At 47.7% G+C, this 21,080-nt stretch overlaps 1 protein-coding gene across 3 annotated transcripts in view; it reads left to right on the top strand.

Annotated features, from left to right (window-relative positions):
* Positions 1-21,080, top strand: part of CNGA3 (cyclic nucleotide gated channel subunit alpha 3) — a 106,968-nt gene that overhangs the window by 39,794 nt on the left and 46,094 nt on the right. For 2 of the 3 annotated variants that reach the window (XM_049857251.1, XM_049857250.1), the window contains exon 1: positions 4,008-4,071. The exons of the other annotated variant lie outside the window; for it this stretch is intronic. The gene's annotated coding sequence lies outside the window, so the exon portion shown is untranslated. Of the gene's footprint in view, positions 1-4,007; positions 4,072-21,080 lie in introns of those variants that run through there. 3 annotated transcript variants of the gene reach the window in all.

The raw sequence follows: 21,080 nt of genomic DNA, 5'->3' as shown, positions 1-21,080 counted from the left end.
ATATTTTGGCTCTCATGGACTTGCTCTGATTTTCTTCAGTTTCAGCTTGAACTTGCATATGAGCAGTTGATGGCCAGTTCCAAGTCAGCCCCTGGCCTTGCTCTGACTGATGATACTGAGCTTTTCCATCATCTCTTTCCACAGATGTAGTCAATTTGATTTCTGTGCATTACATCTGGTAAGGTCCATGTGTATAGTCGCCGTTTATGTTGGTGAAAGAAGGTATTTGCAATGAAGTCGTTGGTCTTGCAAAATTCTATCTTTGGATCTCTGGCATTGTTTCTATCAGCAAGGCCATATTTTCCAACTACTGATCCTTCTTCTTTGTTTTCAACTTTCTCATTAAAAACACCAGTAATTATCAATGCATCTTGATTACATGTTCGATCAATTTCAGACTGCAGCAGCTGATAAAAAATCTTCTATTTCTTCACCTTTGGCCCTAGTGGTTGGTGCGTAGATTTGAATAATAGTCGTATTAACTGGTCTTCCTTGTGGACGTATGGATATTATCCTATCACTGACAGCATTGTACTTCAGGATAGATCTTGAAATGTTCTTTTTGGTGATGAATGCAACACCATTCCTCTTCAAGTTGTCATTCCCAGCATAGTAGACTATATGATTGTCCTATTGGAAATGGCCAATACCAGTCCATTTCAGTTCACTAATGCCTAGGATATCGATGTTTATGCATTCCATTTCATTTTTGACGATTTCCAATTTTCCTAGATTCATACTTCATACATTCCAGGTTCCAATTATTAATGGATGTTTGCAGCTGTTTCTTCTCATCTTGAGTCATGCCACATCAGCAAATGAAGGTCCCGAAAGCTTTACTCAATCCACGTCATTAAGGTTTACTGTACTTCGAGGTGGCAGCTCTTCCCCAGTCATCTTTTGAGTGCCTTCCAACCTGGGGGGCTCATCTTCCAGCACTATATCAGACAATGTTCCACTGCTATTCATAAGGTTTTCACTGGCTAATGCTTTTCCGAAGTAGACTGCCGGGTCCTTCTTCCTAGTCTGTCTTAGTCTGGAAGCTCAGCTGAAACCTGTCCTCCATGGGTGACCCTGCTAGTATCTGAATACTGGTGGCATAGCTTCCAGCATCACAGCAACATGCAAGCCCCCACAGTACGACAAACTGACAGACACGTGGGGGAAGCCATTCCAACACATTGCCTTATCACTTGCCAAGGATCTAGACCATCTGCCAAAGCACCCCCCCCCCTTTTACTGATAACTGGGCTTATCTGTTTGCATTCTGCTTATCATCTGCTAGCCTGGCTTATCTACTGATCAGACTGTGTGTTCTCTAACACACTGGGCACCATATGGCCCCTGCAGAAATGGCTGTCTTGTTGCCCACCTGTGGGCAAAACTTATTTTCACTCCTAGCCTATAAGTATCAGGTCCCCCATTAAAACCCGTTGCTGTCAAGTCTATTCCAATTCATAGCGACCCTATAGGACAGAATAGAACTGCCCCCTAGGGTTTCCAAGGAGCGGCCCAATGGCGGTGACACTTTTACCCCAGCAGAACCCTCCTCATTTCCTTAGCATGTCCTGACTGAAGCTGAAAGAATTTAGGATTCATCTGCCCTCCTACCCCCACCCTCCAGTCCCGCCTGCTCTGTCAGAACAGGGAAGTGGTACCTGTATTGACCCTGTTCTCCAACCTGTATTCTTGCTGTGATCCCCTATTCTGGTGCAAGGCTTTGGGTTTCTGAGGACTGCTCTCCTGGGTCTCTTGGTGCCATGGACCTGTTAGGACATCCCACTAATTCGTTCGGGGTTGTCCAGTGATGACCGTGTCCTGAGCCTTCCCCGCTGTGCCTTATGCCCCTGGTTGTGCCTCAGCTGAAGCTCAAGCAATGGAAAAGGCCCCCAGCTGCTGGCTCACTGAGTGGGTCTTGGGCCAAATCTGGACCCTGCATTCTGGCAGCCGAGGACTTTGCTGCCTTTCACAGACAATTCACAGATCTGTTCCCTCCAGGCTCTTCTTGCCCATTTCCAGTCTCAGCGCATCTGTTTTCCACCTTTAAGGTACCCAAAGCTCTTCTGTAATAACAGTTACTGCCACACCCATCATTCACTGAGGGTCCTTTCTGTTCCCGGCCATGTGCTGATGTTGTGTCTCGTTGCATCAGGCTCAGTACATGTCTCCTGCGTTTCATGGTTAATCGTGTAAGGTCTTTGTTCCCTTCACATCTTGGAAATGGTCCTCATTTCAGAAATGAAATCCAAATGGACGTTTCCATTTTTCAGGATTGTGCTTCAAAAGTTTCTCATGTTAATGCTGCTTCCTCCAAAATCAGGATTTAAGGTTTTTGGGAAGCTCTGAAGCCTTTCTGGATGACAGAGGGTACCAGCTGCTTCCAGTCTCCCTGAGGACAGTTCAGCGGAAACCAGCTTGAACTTGTAGCATAAATGACTGGCATAGGGGGAAAAGCATTTCCTGACCACAAAAAAATTGCACCGAGTCATTGAGGTATGTTGGATATTCTCTGCATTAAGTACACTAGACGTCTTAATAAAGCCTCACCTCATGAGGCCGCATCTCGTGAATTGTGTTTTCCCTGGGTTAAAGAAATTTCAGGTTTCGTCCAGAGCCCAAATAATAAGATGAGAACTCTCTTCTCCACCAGCTTCTGTGGCTTCAACCTCATTCTTTGCTGCTTTCACCTGTTTCCTCCCCCACTACCAGAATCCCCTGGAGTCTCAACAGTTATGTCTGCCTTTTCATTGTGGAAAAGGGGATTTTGCTTCCCTTTTTCTCTTCTTTTTTAAGATGAACGTGTGTGTGTGTGTGTACAAGCCATCCTTTACTTCTCCAGCAGAGTATACACTTCATCTCGCTTTTCAAGTGTTGCATGAACTCAAAGATCTAGACTTTCTGAAGGCAATCTGCTCCACAAACAGGCAATTTGTTAAGTAAACTCAGGAAACAACATGAGCTCCAAGTCCTCAGATACGCCTCTGGCCTCCAGGCTGCTGCAGGATCCATTTTTGTGGAGGTTCTTCCCATGAAATTGTTGGTCACAGTGAACTGGAACTCAAGAAGCTGCCTGGGTCTAACAGGCAAGGAGGCTGGAATTCCTCCAAACCTGCTTCTGTGATCCAGATTCCAGGGTGTCGCTGTCAGCCCTCCAGTGAGGATGGGCTAGGTCTTCATCCTTAAAATACACCTTCTGTGGGGACAGGGAGTTTGCAGAAATGTGGGGCTTTGTTAAATAAAGATATTTTCTCCAAAAAGGATTTAAGTTTTTTGTTCGTTTGTTTCAATAGAGCCCAGTGAATACTGATTGCATTAATCAAAATCAAACCCATTGATGTCGAGCCCATTCTGACTCATGGCAACCCAATAGGACAGAGCAGAACTGCCCCTATAGGGTTTCCAAGGAGCACCTGGTGGATTCTAACTGCCGACCTTTTGGTTAGCAGCTGAGCTCTTAACCACTGTGCCTCCAGGGCTCCAATGATTGGATTAGTGGGTTCTAATTTTTAGTTCAGAGAACTTGGTGTTGTCTGATGTGATAGAATTCTGCAAGGAAAACACACAGTCGCCTGAAGGGCTTGTTTCTAAACCCTCCCTTGAGACTGTACAAGTGCTTAAAGGGAGAAAAAAATTATTTGTCTATCTAGCTGTCTGTCTCTATCTGTCAAACTCCCAGATCTCCAGTGCGTCTTCATCCAGAGTGGAGTACACTCCTGGTAAAACGTCCCAGGAAGGAGTCTAAGGTGGGACCCACATTTAGCAGAGTCCGGAGTTGACAGGCAGATTCTCCTGCTTTCTTGCGCCTGGCTCACCCCTTCTTCCCTACGGGTAATGGTTATATGACCGGTGGCTTCTGCCTCTTCCGGGACCGCCTTTGAGGCAACGCGCCTCACCTGACTTTCACAGAGAGAGGGAGGCAACAGGCTCCTTCCGCCGTCCAGGGAGGAGGGTCCTGAGGCCGGAGCTTGCGGGAGGAGGAGGCCAGAGCTGCTGCCCAGAACCCGCGAGGAGAGAGGAGGAGACGCTCGGACAGAGGGAGGCACGGATCGCAGAAGCTCAAACTTTGGCAGGGTAAGGATTTTAGGAGCTCCAGAGCTGGGACTTCTTGGGGTTCTGAGAGGTGTGCTGGGGACGCAGACTCCAGCCACCCGGTGGGTTAAAGGACCACTCGCCTGGGAGTGGGGAAGGGGTACCCGGACCCGCACGGCGCTATCCGCAGATCTCGGTGCTGAAATCTGTCGCTTCGGGGAAGGAGGGAAAGAGGAAGAAGCCAGGGCCTCCTCTGGCCTCTGCTCCCACCACCCACACCCCTCCAGCCGGCTCAAAGGACAAAAAGCCTCCGCCCCCGCCCCAGTCCTCCCCAGCCCAGGCCACTCGCTTTACCGCCGTTCCGCAGCCGGGCTGAGCCGTCGGAGCCGGGGCAGAAGGGGCAGGTTTGGCTCCCACTGGGAACAGAAAGGGGGTCCAGCCACGACACACACCCCCGACTGACACCTTCCCCGGAACCCTGTACCCGGAGGTCACGAAGCCCTCCTTGAAAGGGGGTCCCACCACCCCGGGGCAGGGACAGGCGCAGGGTCTCTCCCCAGCCCTCGCAGCGGGTGGGAAAGTGGTGCTCCGCGCTTGGGGAGGAGGGGAGATCAGACCTGGGGGTGCCGGCGGGAGGGGATGGGGGTGCCTCGCCGGTCCTGCTCAGCCCTGTGAATCCAGAAAGACACAGACGGGCTGAGGAGGAGGCCGGGAATGAAAATTCTTTTAGGGAACAAGCAGTCATTTTTCTTAAAATAACAAAATCAGAACCCCTGCTCTTGGCCGCTGGAGGCCACAGGGTTCAGTGCTGGAGTTGGCGAGAAGTGACCGCAGGTCCCCTGATCCTGCTCAATCCCCTAACCGGATAACTGCGCCCGCCGGGCTCCCAGGCCCGCCCCCTCTGGCACCCCCAGGACTGAGGGGAGGGACGCTCTCATTTTTCCCTGTTTGTAATTTTCGGAGTCACAGCTTCCCTACTTTACGCTGTTACTGGGACTTTAAGTTTCGCCGTGTATCTCCGGCAGGAGTGGGGCTTGGCGGGGGCTGGAGGGGCGACTGCAGGGAGGACGAGGAGCTGCTCCGGACCCTCCCTACCAGCAGCTCCGCGGGCACAGCCTTGAGCAGGGAACCCCGCCGACCGACGTCGGATGCTCCCCACCGAATCTTCCAGAGGGGCGGCCTGGGGAGGAGGCGCACCCTTGGTACCCCAAACTCTTGGGGGATGGCCCCACCTGGATTCGGAATCCGTCCCGGAGTAGGCAGCCCAAAACCTCTCTGTGGACAGTCTCCGTCCCCTTTCAATAATAAAAATAAGCAGCAATGTCGTTTGGGTGTGGGGTTCACAACTTACAGGGTACTTTCACACACCCCTGAGTCAGAACTCATGCGGAGGTGGGCATGGATCGTTGGGCGGGGAGAGGTGACCACTCGTGGGTGATGTCTGGTCTTTTATGCCAGAGTCTTGGATTCTAGAAAATTCTGCCAGCTTAGGAAACCCAGTTGGGGTTTCACTGAGGTGGTGAGGGCTTCTTTGGCGGAAGGGATACGAACTGCCCTCTACTTCATGTGAATGTCGGGGCACACAACTTGCCTCAGCCACAAACGGGGTCCGCAGTGGGCGCAGGATGCCCCGAGGGGTGAATGGCGGTTGTCTGGGAGACTGAAGGGTCAGTGCAGGGCCTCAGTTACTCTGGCTGGGCGCCGTTATCCAGTTAGACGATTCAAAAGTGTCACATGGTGGTGTGCGCCTTTTGCCCTTGAGGTGCCTGCCTTTATGGCTTTTCCGTCCTCCTTCACTATCTGCCAACAGTCTTATCGTCGGATTAAAAACGAGGTTGCCATGGTGACCCGTCTCCCGTAGCCATGGTAGCCAGGAGGTAAACAGTTGGAAGCTGAGGTGACTCTTCTCTAGCTACCCCAGTCGCTGTGGACCATGGTTTCCTGCAGGGATGGGTTCTGGGGACAGGATGGCAACGACCAGGCTCTGCGAACCGCCCCCCCTCCCCCGGCAGAGGCCTGCTCCCTGCAGCGTCTCCAATCCCGGCCAACCACGCTGGCCTCCCGCTGAGTAGCCAAGCCTTTTTCTCCATCCCTATCTCCATACAGTGGCTGACTTCATTTCAACTGCACACCCACTCCTCTTGAGCTCAAGCACAAGGCTAAGTCCCAAAATATCTAAAACCCTTTGCTGTGGAGTGGATTCTGACTAACAGTGGCCCTATAGGACAGAGTAGAGTGGCACCATAGCGTTTTGTGATCTTTAGGGAAGCAGACTGCACATCTCAAAATCCTGACTTTTCAGTTATCAGCCAAGCACTTTAACCACTGCACAACCAGGGCTCCTTCAAGGCTAAGTAGGTTGCAAGAAATAGAATTAATGAATTAAACAGAAAAAAAATTTTTTTTTTTTTTAGTCCCTGCTCCCTGACCCTCATAGTGTGGTGTGGGAGGCAATCCCTTACACCACCCCTGACCCTCATAGTGTGGGGTGGGAGGCAATCCCTTGCACCACCTGTCAGTCAGGCTGTGCTCTGGGCTGAAATAGCTGTGAGGAGAGAGAGATGGGAGTGACCAACACCTGGTCAGGGAGGGCCTCCCAGGAGAGGTCACGTTAGCGTTGAAATTTGAAGGAGGAAAGGAATTCCAGTTGGTAAGGAGGAGAAAAAATCTCTCTAGGTAGAGGGGGTAGCAGAAGCAAAGATGTGTGGGTTAGTCAGGAAGAGGATGGGCTCTGCTGTGGTAACATATAGACTCAGAACACCTCAGTGGCTTAGCACATCGCTTATGCAGCCTCCGAAGTTATGGGACCTTGGGGGTCATGGAATCGTGGGAGGAGTCCATTGGCCAGATCCTGTCCCTCAGCCCTCACCTGGCCTGGGTGGGAGGCTGAGAAATACAAAGAAGCCCAGGTGAGCTTTGCTAAGCACTGTGTCTGCCTCTAGACGGGACAGGAAAATTCATGACACTTAAGAAAAAGGTAATTTTAGCAGAAGAACAGGGCTTAGGCTGATTTACTCCTGTTTACAGAATGTCTTGTCAGTTTGTCGTACTATGGTGGCTTGCAAGTATTGCTATGATGTCGGAAGCTATGCCAATGGTATTTCAAACACCAGCAGGGTGATCTATGGCGAACAGGTTCCAGCAGAGCTTCCCGACTAATGTAAACGGAGAAGAAAGGCCTGGTGATCTACTGCTGAAAACCAACCAATGAAAATCTTAGGGACCACAACAGAGTATTGCCTGACTCACTTGCTTTGGGTGTGTCGTCGAGAGAGATTGGTCACTGGAGGAAGACATCGTGCTTGGTGAAGCAGAAGACAAGGAAGAGTCTCGGTGGGATGGGCTGGCACAGGAGCCAAAAGGATGGACTTGAACATGCTGGCAATTGTGAGGATGATGCAGGATCAGGCAACACTCTATTCTGTTGTACATAAGGCCGCTGTGAATTGGAGCCGACTCAATGGCAGCTCTCTATCTGTCTACCTACCTACCTATCTATTATCTATCTATCTACCTATCTATCTATCTGTGTTATCAAAAATAGGCAACCCTTAAATGTTTTTGAGGAGGAAAGTCATGTGATTATAGCTATCTTTTAGAAAGACTCTGGTGTCAGTGTGGAAGGCTCATTCATTCAACATTGACTGAACACCTCCTAAGTGACAGACATTGACTGGATTAAAGAGACTGAAGACTTCTAATTTGTAAATGAATGAGTGGAAAAGGACAGATGGGATGGGTAGCTGTTGGTATAACTGACACAACTTGTTGATGCTGGATCGGGGGAAATGAGGGAGGAGTGGTCACACAGTGTCTTGCCTTGATTGGCTCTGAGTGTTGTTTTTTGCCTGAGCCAAGATACCTTAGGGGAGGAAGAGCATGTTGGGAGTAGTTGGGAGGTGCCATTCAGGACCATTAGTTTTGCACAATCACAAACAAAAACATGTCCCTTGGCTAAGCTGCCTACCACAGAGCCTACATGCTGGACCCCGTCTACTCCCCAGAGCACTTTTTGTCCCCTTTTCAGGACGGCACATTCCACCTTGTGCCGTAACAATGCAGTGTAGGCGTTAAAGCCAAACAGACTTTTGCTCCCCAACTCCGCCACTGGGTGACTTTGAACAAGTCAGTTAACTACTGTGAGTCTCAGTTTCTTTATGTGTAAATTGGAAGGAGGAGTCCCTGCAGGGCGCAAACTTTCTCAAAGAACTTTTTGGATGTGATTCTAAAAGTAATAGATCATCATTGTAGAAAACAATAAGATGGCCATATCTTATTATTTTAAGGTAAGAGCTGGGCTACCCACTGAAAGGTTGGTGGTTTGAACTCACCCAGAAGCACCTAGGACAAAAAGGCCTGGTGGTCTGCCTTGGAGCAGCTCTACTCTGAAACACCTGGGGTTGCCACGAGCTGGCTGGACAGCAGCTGCTTTTTGTTGTTCAATTAGAAGTAATAGTTATAATACCTGCCTCACTGGGTTTGGGGTTAAATGAAGTGAATTCCTAAGCACAGTGCCTGACATATGGCAAGTGCTCAGAGTTATAGACATCTTACTATTTTCTACAATGATGATGTATGACTTTTATAATCGTATCCAAAAAGTTAATTAAGAAAAAAAAAAAAAAAACAACTTTGCCTCCTGTGACTACAGCTAGGGTTGATGAAACACAGGTCCTTAGGAAAGGGAGGTCCTTGGCCTGGCCTTGCTGGCCCAGGGTGTGTGTGTAGGTGAGGAGGGAAGGTGTGTGTTTAGGTGAGGAGGGAAGGTGTGTGTTTAGGTGAGGAGGGAAGGTGTGTGGTGAGGCGGGAAGGTGTGTGGTGAGGGGGGAAGGTGTGTGGTGAGGGGGGAAGGTGTGTGGATGAGGAGGGAAGGTGTGTGGGTGAGGAGGGAAGGTGTGTGGTGAGGGGGAAGGTGTGTGGGTGAGGAGGGAAGGTGTGTGGGTGAGGAGGGAAGGTGTGTGGTGAGGGGGGAAGGTGTGTGGTGAGGGGGGAAGGTGTGTGGTGAGGCGGGAAGGTGTGTGGTGAGGGGGGAAGGTGTGTGGTGAGGCGGGAAGGTGTGTGGTGAGGGGGGAAGGTGTGTGGTGAGGGGGGAAGGTGTGTGGATGAGGAGGGAAGGTGTGTGGGTGAGGCGGGAAGGTGTGTGGTGAGGGGGAAGGTGTGTGGGTGAGGAGGGAAGGTGTGTGGGTGAGGAGGGAAGGTGTGTGGTGAGGGGGGAAGGTGTGTGGTGAGGGGGGAAGGTGTGTGGTGAGGGGGGAAGGTGTGTGGTGAGGCGGGAAGGTGTGTGGTGAGGGGGGAAGGTGTGTGGTGAGGCGGGAAGGTGTGTGGTGAGGGGGGAAGGTGTGTGGGTGAGGAGGGAAGGTGTGTGGTGAGGGGGGAAGGTGTGTGGCGAGGGGGAAAGGTGTGTGGTGAGGGGGGAAGGTGTGTGGATGAGGCGGGAAGGTGTGTGGTGAGGGGGGAAGGTGTGTGGTGAGGCGGGAAGGTGTGTGGTGAGGGGGGAAGGTGTGTGGTGAGGGGGGAAGGTGTGTGGTGAGGGGGGAAGGTGTGTGGTGGGCGGGAAGGTGTGTGGTGAGGCGGGAAGGTGTGTGGTGAGGGGGGAAGGTGTGTGGATGAGGAGGGAAGGTGTGTGGGTGAGGAGGGAAGGTGTGTGGTGAGGGGGGAAGGTGTGTGGTGAGGGGGGAAGGTGTGTGGGTGAGGAGGGAAGGTGTGTGGTGAGGGGGGAAGGTGTGTGGTGAGGGGGGAAGGTGTGTGGGTGAGGAGGGAAGGTGTGTGGTGAGGCGGCAAGGTGTGTGGTGAGGGGGGAAGGTGTGTGGTGAGGCGGGAAGGTGTGTGGTGAGGGGGGAAGGTGTGTGGTGAGGGGGGAAGGTGTGTGGTGAGGGGGGAAGGTGTGTGGTGGGGGGGAAGGTGTGTGGTGAGGCGGGAAGGTGTGTGGTGAGGGGGGAAGGTGTGTGGTGAGGAGGGGAGATGAAGCTCTCTGGAGGCATTTGCAGGGCTGGCTACAGAGATCTGGGTTCCCCTACTCTGGCAACCTTTTGAAAGCACTTCTGTCCTGGAATCTCAACCTGAGCAGCTGAGTCTTCTTGCAAAGCACTTATTTCAAAACCGGGTACGTTGGGAGCTGAGGGATCAAGAGCCATCTGTGCGAAAGACCAAGACACTTCCTCAGGATGACATGAGACAGGCCTCTGCCTCGTGGTTGAGTAACAACTAGTGACGACATTGTGACAATTTCGGTGAATTCTCTTTTGCCCCAAATCTCTTCCTGTTCTTGGGAACCGTGTTAATTTTTTTTCCTCAGGCAGGAATTGAAGGTCTGCAGCTGGAATTTGGAAGCTTCATTTGCTTGTGTTGTGAACATGCATAGAGCTCAGAAGAGGGCATACTCCATCCCACAGCCAGGCAGGAGGTTTCCTTGGGAAACACGACTCAACCCTTCTAGTCAGGCTCATTAGCTCCATCTTGGTGCAGAGACATTCCTGGGCTAATGGCTTGGCTGCTTACCAAAAGGTCGGCAGTTCGAATCCACCAGTGGCTCCTTGGAAACCATATGGGGCAGTTCTACTCTGTCCTATAGGGTCACTATGAGTCGGAACTGACAATGGGTTTGGTTTTTTGTTTGTTTGTTTGTTTGTTTTTATACTCTACCCCACAGAGAAGAGAGAATGAGAATTCTGATCTCCATCTTCCCCCATCACCTCGCAGCTCAGCCTCAGACCAACGCTGAGCACAGCTGGACACACCTCATGGCCTGTGGCCTCAGCTGCCCCTTGGGACCTTTCTTGGGCAGGTGGAGAAGCGTTGATACCTACATGTCCCAGAAGTTGGCCTTACTTCTCAAGAGGCAGGGATTAAGCTTGCAGGCTGTGCTGATAAATTGCCTATTCCCTGGCTGTGTGAAGTGTGTGTGTGTGCCTTGGTTTGAGCATCTGTAAAATGGAGATGTAACAGTACTTTCTCTCATGGAGGATTAAGTAAACTGACACATGCAAAAGGCTGTAGAGTGGTGCCCAGCCCAGTAAAAAAAAAAAAAAAAAAAAATTGCAAGCCCTCAAAACGCGATCGTTGCCCTTATCACCATTTGGCATGGTTACCTAGCGCTGCTACAACAGAAATACCACTGATGGGTGGCTTTTACAAACAGAAATTTATTTTCTCATAATTTGGGAGACTACAAGTCCAAATTCAGGGCTCTCTCTGTCGGCTCTGGGGGAAGGTCCTTGTCTCTTTCCAGCTTCTGTTCCTTGGCTCCTTGGTGAGCTTCACGTGGAGCAGCATCTATCTTCCCCCACTGTGCTTGCTTGCTTCCTTACTTAACCAGCTCTCTTATATTTCAAGAGACTGATTTAAGACACACCCTATGCTAATACTGTCTCATTAACATAACATAGAAACCCCTTCCCAAATGGGATCATAACACTATAACCCAACCTAACCTGTTTCAGTTGAGTTGATTCATAGCCATCCAGTAGGACAAAGTAGATCTGCCCTATAGGGTTTCCAAGACTATAATCTTTATGGAAGCAGACTGCCACATCTTTCTCCCGTGGAGCCGCTGGTGGGTTCAAACCACCAACCTTTCAGTTAGCAGCCGAGCCCAGTGCTCCTTATAGCCACTATAGGGGTTAGAATTTATAATAGATATTTTGGGGGGACACAATTCTACCCACAACACTATTATTAATGTTATCTTTGGACATCTCTCCCTTTTATTGACATTTATATTTTGAGAGTTCCTTGTAGAAGATATTGTGAGTTTTGCATTTCAAAAAGTGTTTAGATTTACATTTAACACAATTATTTTCTTAAAGACACAATTCATATGCCATAAAAGTCACCCACTTCAAGTGTACATTTTGGTGGTGTTTAGTATATTTACAAGTGTGCAGCTATCACCACAATATAATTTTAGAACTTTTTCAACATCCCAGATAGAAACTTCGTATCTGTTTACGGTCATCCCCTTTTCCCAATCCCACCACCCCAGCCCCAGCAACCGCTCATTGGTTTTCTCCATGGATTTGCTATTGTGAATAGTTTGTAAATACGGAGCTGTACAACATGTGGCCTTTTGTACCTGGCTTCTTCTACTTTTTTTTTTTTTCTTCTACTTAGCATAATGTTTTTCAAAGTTTATGCACTCTATTCTTTTTCACTGACAAATAACATTTCATCTAAATAGCATCCCATTATGTGGATATACCACATTTTGTTTATCGATTTATCAGTTAATGGACATTTAAGGTGTTTCCACTTTGCGGGTATTATGAATAATGCTGCTATGAACTTTGATCTTCAAGATTTTGTGTGGACATATGTTTCATTTTCTCTTGGCCAAATACCTAAGAAAGGAATTGTTAAGTTTTACGGTAATTCTCCCTTTAGTATTTTGAGGAGCTGCCCGACCGTTTTCCAAAGTGATTCATTTACAACCCTACCAGCAATGTCTGAGGGTCCAGTTTCCCCCCATCCTTACCAATAGCAGATTTGTCACTGTCGGCCTTTTTGATTATAGTCATCCGAGGTTAACTAGTTTTTAATTATGAGTTTAATGTGTATTTCCTCACTGATTAATGATGAGCACCTTTTCATGTGCTTATTGGCCATTTGTATACCTTCTTTGAATAAATGCCTATTCAAATCTGTTACCCATTTTTTAATTGGGCTATTTGTCTTTTTAAGAGTTCTTTATATATTCTGAAGCCCTAGTGGCACAGTGGTTAAGAGCTTGGCTGCTAACCAAAAGGTCAGCAATTCAAATCCACCAGCCATTCCTTGAAAACTCTATGGGTCAGTTCTACTCTGTCCTAGAGGGTCACTATGAGTAGGAATCAACTCAACAGCAAAGGGTTTGGTTTCGTTTTGGTTTATGTATTCTGGATGCAAGTCCCTTGTCAGATACATGATTTGCAGATCTTTTCTCCAGTCTGTGGTTTGCCTTTTTACTTTTTTTTTTGGCCTATTTTTTTTTTAATTGTACTTTAGTTGAAATTTTACAGAGCAAATTAGTTTCTCATTAAACAATACGCATTGTTTTGTGATGTTGGTTGCCAGGGCCCTGACATGTCAACACTCTCCCCTTTCTCAACCTTGGGTTCCCTGTGACTGGTTTTCCTGTCCCCTCATGCCTTTTCGTCCTTGCCCTCAGGCTGGTGTGCCCATTTAGTCTTGTTTTGTTTTATAGGCCTGTCTAATCTTTGGCTGAAGGGTAAACCTCAGGAGTGACTGCAGTACTGAGTAAAAGGGCATCAGGGGCCATATTCTCAGGGTTTCTTTAGTCTCCATCAGACCTCTTTAAAGTGTTGAAAAGCAAAGATGTCACCTTGAAGACTAAGGTGTGCCTGACCCAAGCCACGGTGTTTTCGGTCGCTTCGTATGCATGCTAAAGCCGGACAAAGAGTAAGGAAGACCAAAGAGGAATTGACGCATTTGACTTGTGGTGTTGGCGAATATTGAATATACCATGGACTGCCAGAAGGACGAACAAATATAGAAATACAATTTGTTTTTGAATATTGATTTTGTATCCTGTTACATTGCTGAGCTCATTGATTAGTTCTAACAGTTTTTTTTTTAAGTGGATTTCTTGGGATTTCCTATATTCAAGTTCATGTCATCAACAAATAGAGATAGTTTCACTTCTTTTTCAGTCTAGATGTCGTTATTTCATTTTCTTGACTAATTGCCCTGGATAGAAGCTCCAGTACAGTGTTGCATAGAGGTGGTGACATCCTTGTTTTGTTCCTGACCTTAGGGGGAAGACATCCAGTCCTTCACCATTAGTGTGCTGCTGGCTGTGGGGTTTTCATACATGCCCTTTATCAGGTTAAGGAGTTTGTTTCTATCCCTAGCTCGTTGACTGTTTTGTTTTGTTTTTATCATAAAGGGTCTTGGATTTTGTCAAAAGCTTTATCTGCACCCATGAGATGATCATGTGGTTGTTCCTCCTTTTTCTGTTAATATGGTGTGTTCCAAAAAAACAGTCCTTACTGTCAAGTCGATTCCGACTCACAGCAACCCTGTAGGACAGAGTAGAACCGCCCCCACTCACAGCAGCCCTGTAGAACAGAGGAGAACCGTCCCCACTCACAGCAGTCCTGTAGGACAGAGGAGAACCACCCCCACTCACAGCAGCCTGTAGGACAGAGTAGAACCGCCCCCACTCACAGCAGCCCTGTACGACAGAGGAGAACCGCCCCCACTCACAGCAGCCTGTAGGACAGAGTAGAACCGCCCCCACTCACAGCAGCCCTGTAGGACAGAGTAGAACCGCCCCCACTCACAGCAGCCCTGTACGACAGAGGAGAACCGTCCCCACTCACAGCAGCCCTGTAGGACAGAGTAGAACCGCCCCCACTCACAGCAGCCCTGTACGACAGAGGAGAACCGTCCCCACTCACAGCAGCCCTGTAGGACAGAGTAGAACCGTCCCCACTCACAGCAGCCCTGTAGGACAGAGGAGAACCGCCCCCACTCACAGCAGCCCTGTAGGACAGAGGAGAACCGCCCCCACTCACAGCAGCCCTGTAGGACAGAGGAGAACCGCCCCACTCACAGCAGCCCTGTAGGACAGAGGAGAACCGCCCCACTCACAGCAGCCCTGTAGGACAGAGTAGAACTGCCCCATAGGGTTTCCAAGGAGCAGCTGGTGAATTCGAACTGCCGACCTTTTGATTAGCAGCTGAGCACTTAACCACTGTGCCACCAGGGCTCCAATATGGTGCATTATATTGATGAATTTTGGGGTGTTAAATCAACCTTGCATTCCTGAGATAAATTCTACTATGTGGTTGTGATATAAGATCCTTTTTATCTATTGCTGGACTCAGTTTGCTAATATTTTGTCTTTAGGAGTTTTCCATATTTAATACAATTTTCCAAAGTACCCTTTTACAGAATTTTTGACACTCAGCTTGTCTTCGCTTGTATTATATCGTACCCAGGAAATATTAACGTTATGTAGTTTTCTTTCATTTCAGTTTTTGAGCCTTAGATATTTTTATTTCCCCCACATACAATCACATTCACACACAGTATAAGAGAGGACCTTCAGGTATAATATCTGTACTATCACGGAACTTCATGAATTTACCAAATGAACTGTAGTTTTCAACTTTGCTCCAGAGTTCCCTAAGACATTCTGTACCTATTTCAAATTGTTTTATCATGTATTTAAAAATATTTTTAAAAACCAAAAATAAGTAAAAATAGCACTGATGTGTGTACCATACCAAGTTTTAGAATGCTGGATCATCGTCGTTGTTAGTTACCATTGAGCCACCTTTGACACACAGTGACCTTTTGTGTAATAGAACAAAATATCGGCTGGTTGTGTGCTGTCTTCACGATGGTATGTTTGACTCCATTGTTGTAGCTATTGCGTTGATCCGTCTAATTGTAGCTGACTTTCTACCAAACATGATGTCCTTTTTGTGGTGTGATTAATTACTTTTGTGTGTGGCCTTTCTAGTCACGGGCTTGTAACTCCACCCAGGTGATTGTAATTGTGATAGGGTAATTGTGGCCTACGAAGGGGATTGGTTAGTTTTGCCTTAAAAGAGAGCCAATTCCAGAACAGAGAGGAGGAGCTCATCACCAAGGAAGGAAAGACCCAGCAGCAGAGAAGGCTTGGTGGGCCTCCTGGCCCACAGAGAGAGAAAGCTGAGTGCCTTTAGGCAGAGGCTGAGGGCCAAGGAGAGGTGTGCCTGCAAGCATGGCTAGAGAGGATATCCTGATGGAAGAACTGTATCTTAAGTGTTCCTGACCTGAATTGTAACTGTTACTTCCTTATAATAAACCCCATAATCGTGAGCATGGTCTTTGAGTTCTGTGTGGCCGTTGCAATGAATTATCGAACCCAGCAGAGACGTAGAGAGTGCTTTGTGACGGATGGTTTCTGTCAGAATTGGTAAAGATGGCGGAGAGAAGAGGCATGTCTGACCCCTGCCTCATAGGAAGCAGCCTTGGGCTGCTGATCTTGTTTCTCCTTCCCCCTCGTGAAGTTGCAGGAGGTCAGACACTGCCCCTGTCCATTTTTGCACTTTTCTAGTGGTTGGTTTTCTAGAAATATACTGGATACACAAATTAACTTGTGTCCCATTGAGTATAATAAGTGACTATTATAAATCTTCTCAGCACTCTGGGCAAATGAACTCAGCCAGAATGTTTCTTAGAAGGGAGGATGGCAAGACTTCATCTCACGTACTGTGGACATGTTATCAGGAGGAACCAATCCCTGGAGAAGGACATCATACTTGGTAAAGTAGAGGGTCAATGACAAAGAGGAAGACCCTCAATGAGATGGATCAACATAGTGGCTGCAACAATGGCCTCGAGCATAACAATGATTGTGAGGATGGTACCAGACCAAGCAGTGTTTTGTTCTGTTGTATATAGGGCAGCTGTGAGTTGGAACTGACTCGATGGCACCTAACAACAATGACAATAAATCAGAAGTTATTAAACACATTTAAATAAAACACTACATGTCATGTTTTATCCATTGGGTTTCTGTGGGAGGTTTTCTTTGCAATAAGGCCAATCCAACCATTCAATGAAGAAGCTAAAGTGCTGGGCCACTTGCCCAAATTGGAGGCTGAGCTGGAATGAGAGTCCAGCTCTCTTTTCTCTCCATTCAGTGCCTTGACCTCCTATACTGTCTTTCAAGTGTCATTTGCTTCAAACAAAAGATATTTCATTCAGGATCCTCCCTCTGCATAATCCTACTTGAAAGCACAGAGCCCTCATCATTGGGTGCTATAAGGTCTGTCCTGTTCCTCATATCTGCTCTGTGGGCTGGCTTACATAAACATCTCGGAGGGATTGATTCTGCATCGGAGATTTTACCTTTTAACCTGCAGTTCTCAGGCAGAACAGAGGAAAAAAGGAAAAGCAATGAGAAGTGTGCTTTAGAAAAAGGCTCTAAGGTATATCAACCCCACGGGAGCTATTGACTTGTCTTTGGAGTTAATCTGACAAAGTCGACTTGTCCAACCATACATTTACCGAGGATTAGCTGAGTATGGTTGCCCAAAGTGGTGCTGAGAAGAAATGCATGACTTTTGGAGGACTGGAATTGGTGAAACCCATGGATATATTACTTCTGAGAAGTAAAATCAAAGACCCTCAGGTTGAACATGATCAGCCTCAACTGAAGAACCTGGAGGCCTGGGCCAAGTGTGCCTGCCCTTCACAGATGGCTGGGCTCTTGACTGAAGTTTCAGCTTGTTTGGCATGGCTTTGTGTCCAGGCTTGGTGCCTCACTAATTGGGCTTGCCAGCCCTCACCTAAATAGAAGACTCGTAACCAAGGACTGTGATAATTCAGAGAGTCCTCCAGTGGGTTAGAGGAACACCTGTATCAGACCACAGATCCCTCTCTGTTGTCTGACCTGCATGCGAGCCTTGGAAAATAATAATGTTCCAAATCACACAAATTGGAGCAGGACTCGTTTTCATGTTTAAACCATCATGGAAAAGAGGGCAGAACCGCTTTGGTGAGTGGCATCTGGGGTCTTAAATGCTAGCAAGAGGCCATCTAAGATATATCAATTGGTCTCAACCCACCTGGAGCAAAGGAGATTGAAGAACACCAAAGACACAAGGTAAATATGAGCCCAAGATACAGAAAGGGCCACATAAACCAGAGGCTCCATCAGCCTGAGACCAGAAGAACTAGATGGTGCCCGGCTACCACAAATGACTGCCATGACAGGGAAAGCAACAGAGAACCCCTGAGAGAGCAGGAGAGCAGTGGTATGCAGACCTCAAATTTTTGCAAAATGACCAGACTTAATGGTCTGACTGAGACTGAAGGGACCCCAGAGGTCATGGCCCCCAGGCCCTCTGTTAGCCCAAGACTGGAGCCATTCCTGAAGTCAACTCTTCAGACACGGTTTGGACTGGAGTATAAGACAAAAAATGATACTGCTGAGGAGAGTGCCTCTTAGCTCAAGTAGACACCTGAGACTACGTGGGCATCTCTCTGGAGGCGAGATGAGAAGGCAGAGGGGGACAGGAGCTGGCTGACTGGACACGGGGAATACAGGGTGGAAAGGAGAAGTGTCTCATTAGGGGGAGGCAGCTAGGAAAACACAGCAAGGTGTGTATAAGTTTTTGTATGAGAGACTGACTTGATTTGTAAACTTTCACTTAAAGCACAAAAAAAAAAAGAAGAAAAGAGAGCAGAGAATGGAGAACATTTTCTGAATATAGGGGTTAGTCATCAGGAATGGGAGCCAAGAATTTCTTTCCAGAAGCGCATGTTAGGACAGATCAAAGGGCCTTCCATGCTTATGGCCTCCTTTGTTGCTTACTGCTCTTTCTCTGACAACCCCCACAGCCATTAAGGCCTGTCTGAGTCACGCACAGGATCGGTATGAGGAACAGATAAGTTACTATGCATGTAAAGTGATTCAAACAGTGCCACTCACAGAGAAAATGTGCACTGAATGTGCTCTTGTTACCACTGGCGTCATCGCTATGATTGCTCGTCTCTTCCTCCTCCATTTATCCCTCAGGGTTTTATTTATCTACTATGTGTGTGTACTGGAAGATAAACGATTTTGTTTTAAAGTAAAAGGAAATAGCACTTGACTTCAAGACCTTTGGGAGTTAGTAAAGGAATAAGAACACACAAGGATAATTGGAAAGCAAGTGAACCGTGTTAAATGCTTGATCTACTTTGATGTCCAAGACCAAGATGGTGGAATTGTGCACCAGAGCACAAAAGTCACAGCCGAATCCTTTAGGGTTCACTGCACAGTAGTAGCTGACATGTGGTACCTGCTGTGGCCAGGTCGATTCCAACTTACGGCGAACCCATGTGTTACAGAGCAGAACTGAGCACCATAGGGTTTTCTTGGCTGTGATCCTTATGGAACTGGTTCACCAGGACTTTCTTTTGCAGTACCACTGGGTGGCCTCAAACTACCAACCTTTCAGTCATTAGCTGAACACAACCCACTTGTGCCACCCAGGGACCTTGGACATGTGTTAAATACTAACAAATGCTAAATAATGTTAAATACTGTGATTGCTCCTCATCTGGGAAGCCTCAGTAGTCCCATAGGCAGAATTAGGGGCTCCTGTCTCTGTTCACATGGTGGGCATCATGCCTCTATCTCTATTTCGGTACCTTTTACGCTATCGAACCCCAGCTGTTCATGTACCCACTTTCCCCCATGTGATTTTCATAGGCCTCGATACCAGGTCCTGGGTCGTTGAAGGAAAAAAGAAATGTTTGTGTCAGGGTGTGTGAGAGGTGGTGGGAGGAGAGACACATTGGATCTTATAATGTTGTAAAGAAAAAGAGAATTGTCTGAAACTGTGTGTTCTTAGCTCCCCAGTCCAGTAAAGTGAAGGGTAAGTGAAAAAGAGGAAGACCCTCGAAGAGATAGATTGACACTGTGGCTGCAATGATGGGCTCAAGCATAGCAAAGATCGTGAGGATGGCGCAGGACCAGGCAATGTTTCGCTCTGTCATACACAGGGTCACTATGAGTTGGAACCAACTTGACGGCACTTAAGAACAACAGCTCCACAGTCAAGTCCTAGAAAACACACATTCACTGGGGAAATGCTCACAAACCACGCTCCTGGACTGGTGCCTGGGATGCACGTCAAGGTCACCCTCTCAGTTGGCAGAATGCATCTGCTTCCTGTCTTTGGAGATGAAAATCTAATGTGCATTCCTAATCTTCTGCAGTGGGTGTGATAAACAAAATAAAGCAAAGCACAGAATTGACTTCAGGGTCCGACAGATCTGGGCCTCCATTTCCTCATCTGCAAGATCAGACGTTGCTATTATCTCTTGGGAGTCTTGAGGATTAGATGGGTGTGTTGGTTAAGGTTGTGTGTCGGCTTGGCTGGGCCATGATTCTTAGTGGCTTGGCAGTTTTGTAGTGACGTGGTTTGGCAGTTATGTAATGATGTAGTCGTTCTCCATTTTGTGATCTGATGTGGTCAGCCAATTGGTTGCAAGAGGAGTTTCCTTGAGGAAGTGGCCTGCATCCAATATGCATATGGACATTCTGGCAAAGCTCACTTGCTTGCTCTGGGTCATACCTGCAGCTCATCATCATCTGACTCCCAGTACTTGAGCCAGCTGCCTACTCTTTTACCTGCCGATCTTGAATTCATCAATGTTCACAGCCTGTGAGCCAGTGGCCAGCCATCTGACCTGCTGATCTTGGGTTTGTCAGTCCCTGCAGCTACGTCAGTCACTGATTGTGATTTCATGATCTCATTTGTGAGTGCTTCTAGGATTTGTCAGAGCCAAGCAATGTGAAAGCATGTAGGCCGGTTGGGGAATCTATTTATATGCCGTGACTTAAAAACCGGCAAATAAAGGGAAAAGAATCAAGCTTTTGTTTACCCTGTCTTTTCTGTATGAACTGTACCACTGAGCACTCAAATAATTAAAGAGGAAAATTTTCTCTTTTTAGAATATTTCCACTAATTAATGAAGAAGGAATGACTGAATTAAAATACCACCAATTTGCAGTCCCTAACGGGGGGATATAAGAGATAGATTGACACAGTGGCTGCAACGACGGGCTCAAGCATAACAACAATCACCAGGATGGCACAGGGCCAGGCAGCGTCTCATTCTGCTGTGCGTATGAGCTGGAACCAACTTGATGGCACCTAACAACAAGGACAACAGGGGGGTCTAGACAATGATCGTTAATGGATGCTGACAAGAGCCATCCTTGCTCCTAAGGAGACACAATGCTCCTTAGAAGCGAGGATGGCGAGACTTCATGTCACATACTTTGGACATGTTATCAGGAGGGACCAGTCCCTGGAGAAGGACATCACACAGAAGCCGGCAGTGCTTCGTTCTGCTGTACACGGGTCTCTGTGAGTTGGAAACTGACTTAACAGCGTCTAACAACGACAACAAACATCACCCAAAAAAGTGCAAGCAGACATGGACTTTCTGATGGAAGAGCACCCCATGTTAAATGTTCTTGAAAAAAAATAAAATTGAACCCGAATTAGACCAAACCTTAGGTACAAAGACCAGCTTACAGGAAGCATTGCAAAGTTGCCATC

Source organism: Elephas maximus, chromosome 17 (assembly GCF_024166365.1).
Source record: "Elephas maximus indicus isolate mEleMax1 chromosome 17, mEleMax1 primary haplotype, whole genome shotgun sequence".
Taxonomy (NCBI): domain Eukaryota; kingdom Metazoa; phylum Chordata; class Mammalia; order Proboscidea; family Elephantidae; genus Elephas; species Elephas maximus.
Note: the sequence above shows the minus strand (reverse complement) of the source record. Positions and strands in the feature narration are given on the sequence as shown.